Genomic DNA, 4,676 nt, shown 5'->3' with positions numbered 1-4,676 from the left:
GTTTTGTGTGTACTTTCATTCTTAGTTAAAAGTTTAAAGGTACTTGGACACAGATTTGAAGTTAATTTTTTCTGTATAATATCACGAATTATATATTTTAATAGCATTTCACACAAAAATTAATTAAAAATCTTATTTTCATTTAAAAGTTATTAAAACTTTTAATTTTTTGGCGGGTTTGATTGACACATCCTTTCACTACCAAAAATTTTAACTTTATTCTTAATCCTTAGGAAAAGTGGCAATCTTGTGTATTAATGGGAACAATTAAATTTATATCCATAAAAATAATTTTATTCAGAGTAGAAATGTTAGAAAGCAAAACTCCTTCACAAGTATCGTCATTCCGTTGTGTACGGAGTTTAGCAAATCGAGCACACTCATGCTATGTACACAGTTTTTGTAAACAGGGCGAAAACTCGATTATTGTTTGGTGTTTTGGTTCACCGTGCGTTTAATCGCCAAAGTCTGTTCACATCAACTGCACAACTGACAACTGACAATATATTGTGTGTTTGTTTTACTTTCGAACAAGTCCACTCTGAATTTTCTGGATTAAAGTATTAATAGTTTTCATTAATACACAACAAGACTGCCACTTTTCCAAAGGATTAAGAATAAAGTTAAAATTTGTGAAAGTGCAAAGATGTGTCAATCAAACACGCCCAAAAAATAAACGTTTTAATAACTTTTAAATGAAATAAGATTTTAAATTAATTTTCGTGTGAAATGCTATTAAAATATATAAGTCGTAATATTATAGAGAAAAAATTAACTTCAAATCTGTGTCCAAGTCCCTTTAAAGAGTATTTTCATTCCCTGATTAATTTTATGTCCAAATCTTACATGAAAAATGGGGATAACGAGCAGTTCCCAAGCTCTAAAACCATAATGATTTAAAATAAAAATACGAATCAGATACGCAGAGCAAACACGGACCATGGATTTGAAAAATGATGATTTCAAACGAGACTGTTTCATAACTTGACATGGAGGATTGAACATCCTCTGGAATTTTCTATTCCAAGCTGAAGTCATTTACCTCTACCAAGCCTCTCTTATTTTTTCGATCTCCCTTGTGCATCTGTCACTGCCTTGATTCTCCTTTGTTCATCAGAGTGATTTTCATCCAATGAAACATATTGAGATAACGAACAGAATTCAAGATCAAAAGTCCATAAAACAATACATATAAATATATATTAAATAGGAACAGAGAGAACACGGACCTCCAAAACATCAGAGGTAGGATCAGGTGCCATGGAGGAGTGAGCATCCTCTGCCGACCGGTCATACCCGCCGTGTGCTCCTTGTCATGATCAGGAAATAACGGGAAAATCCTTCGTCAATTCAGTGTATAAATAATGCACTAACAATTAGTATTAAAACGTCAGTCAGCATTTGACTCGATGATAAATTGTTTATTGCTGACAAGATCATTGTATCGACCATAGAACTTACGAAATGATGACTTTAAACGAGTATGCTGATAATCTTGTTTCATCATCGTGTTTGTCAATAATCTACTTCGTTATTAAAAATTGTTCATACATAGAGCATGCTCTTGCTTATCGAATCAACTTCATAAACTTATGCAGGTAATGAAGGTATATATATTGCTGCATGAGTAAGGGAAGTTGATGATAGAAAAGTTTAAGTCATCACCTTTATCATAGAGCTTGGTTGTTTGATTCAAATAAAATATCCAAATATGAAACCGATGTGTCAGAGTCTGAGGTATCTTTTATTTCAAGCTCACTAGGATATATCGTATCGGCATAAGAATGGAAATTACAATTGTTAATTGACAATACGCCGTCGATACTCAGTATGTCTAAATGTCAATTGCAAGTTGAAGGCAACAGCAAGTGTTATCTTCTTTTCACGCATAAGATTTTGGGCAAATTCTGCTTCACATGAATACAAAAATAGGTCTGCTAATAACGGGGCGCAATTGGTACCAATGGGAATTCCAATAGATTGTTGGAAGACCTGGGCTCCATAAACAACACCGGTAGATATTGTCTACCAGACACTCAATCATCTTTTTGATGTCGACTTTAGAGTACACAAATGTACTTGTGTGTACAATGACTACAATCAGAATGTTTTTTTTTTAACAAAATAAATTTACAAATGACTAATGACAAGGTACTTGTAGTTGATTCCGTCAATGATAAAAAAAGCCTTGACTAGCTTTAATATATCGTGGGGAATGGTTGTGTACATAAAGTTGAAAGTCGTAAGTTTTTAAGCTGTTGATTTTGGTAATATCTTATGATTTCAAATTGCCAAAATTTCATTTGAATTTTTAAATCATTATTTCGACCATAAAACTTAGATTCTCCAGGCTTTTTGATATCATTGACTGCAGCTTTTTCAATAGAAATGGAACTCGTAAATTCAATTACCTTGTCGTTGGTCATTGCAAAATTATTTGTTAAAACATTCTATTTGTACACACAAGTACTCTGAAGTTGATATTAAGATATGATTGAGATTCTGATTGACAATATCTATGTGGTTTTTGGAGACCACGTATTCAACAATCTATTGGAATACCCATGGGTACAAATTGCGCTCCGTTATTAGCAGACTTATTTTTATATTCATATGAAGCAGAATTTATGCAAAATCTTATGCGTGAAAAGAGAAAACACTTGCTGTGACCTTCAACTCGACATTTAGATATATCGACGACGTATTGTTAATTATAATGGTAATTTCCATTCCTTCGTCAATACGATATATCCTAGTGAGCTTGAGATAAAAGATACCACAGAGTTCGACACCTCTGCTTCATACTTGGATATTTTACTTGAAAAAGACACTAATGGTAATCTAACAACCAAGCTATGTGATAAACGGGATGACTTTAACTTTTCTATCTTCAACTTTCCTTACTTATGCAGCAATATACCTTCATCACCTGCATACGTAGTATATATATCTCAGTTGATTCGATACGCAAGAGCATGCTCTACGTATGAACAATTTCTAAAACGAGGTAAGTTATTGACAAGCAAGTTGATGATACAAGAATATCAATTGTCTCGTTTAAATTCATCATTTCGTAAGTTCTATGGTCGATACAATGACCTTGTCAGCAAGTACAATTTATCATTGAGTCAAATGCTGACTGACGTTTTTCATACCAATTGTTAGTCCATTATTTATACACTGCATTGAAATGACGACAGATTTTAAATCATAAGATTTACCCAAATCAACAGCTTAAAAAAATACGACTTTTCAACTTTATACACAACAATTCCCCACGACAAATTAAAGTCCATGCTTTTTGATATCATTGACAGCTGCTTCTCCAATAAAAATGGAACTCGAAAATTTACTCACCTCGTCACGTAATTTGCAAAATTATTTTGTTAAAACAGATTCTGATTGCACACATAAGTACTCTGAAGTTGACATCAAGAAGATGCTTGAGTTTCTGATTGACAATACTGAGTCTACCGATATCTATGTGGTTTTCGGAGACTAGGTCTTCCAACAATTTACTGGAATTCCCATGGGTACCCTTATTAGGAGACTTATTCATATGAAGCAGGATTCATACAAATACTGCAATATACTTTTTGCTCAAATTATAACATATGATAGGTAATACCAAAATTCCTCCGTTTTGTTCCCAGAGGGGGCATCTCTAAATGTCAAAGTTTATTACATTTCCCTGTTTTTATGGAGTACTACAAAACAGGACAGAAACGAAGGATTTGAAAAGAAAATAACAAACATGTTTAAGGGATTCTCAAATTTCTATTTTTTTTTATTTCAAGACATTTAATATTTAACACTATTTCTTTTTTTTTTTAACTTTTTATGATCCCTTTATAACGAAGTGCCAGGCACTAGTGATTTTGATTCGTTTTAGATATTATTCATTATATCCGTTTGAATCCATAGGTATTTACTATCATCTATATTCTGTGCTTTTCATTATACCTAGTGATACACTGGGAATTCTCACTCTTCACCATGCAGTGGTCATCTTCAATTCCCAAATAATTTTGTCCTCGAAACACAGTTCAGGACGCACAGACGGACGGACGAACATTCCGATCATAGATTGTAATCAATGGCGGATTTACAGCCCCCTTTTTGTGTCCAAAACATATATAATTTAATAAATCAATTTCTGGAGGTGTGGCTGTGGGCCCCTTGCATGACCCTGGTCAAGCAGGTCGGGATCCCCCATCTTTCAAGATTCTGGATCCGTCATTAAGAGAGCAACTTTCAAAAATCTTCTCAAAAAATATTTGTATGTCCTCTCCTGACTAACTGGACAAAAACGGCTCGAGATTTGTTTTATATTCCAGGTCACAATGTTTCTTTCATTCCTCTTATCTCACAGCAACTATATTGAGATTTTCTGGAAAAAAAGATTTTTCCACCTACCCACATCCTCGCAATACCAAGGAACCTGGCTCCTGAGTCAACTTGTTGTTTGCCCAACAGCAACGTATTGACTTAGGACCTTGACATCGCAAGGATGAACTACCTACCGACTCAATAATTTTTCCCTGAATCAGGTGAGGGCAATCAAAAATACTACCTCCACGGCTTTGCTGAATAAATCAGGAACACTAAGATTTATAAAGACGTATTTATTAACATTAAATATTGACTTCATTTTTACAGTTTTTATGACAGAGAGC

The sequence above is a fragment of the Saccostrea cucullata genome, unplaced genomic scaffold, assembly GCF_032062105.1.
Source record: "Saccostrea cucullata isolate Sc308-1 unplaced genomic scaffold, CSIRO_AGI_Scuc_v1 ctg20221, whole genome shotgun sequence".
NCBI classification, from domain to species: Eukaryota; Metazoa; Mollusca; class Bivalvia; order Ostreida; family Ostreidae; genus Saccostrea; species Saccostrea cuccullata.
The sequence above is the reverse complement of the archived record's forward strand: the minus strand, read 5'-3'. Positions refer to the sequence as shown.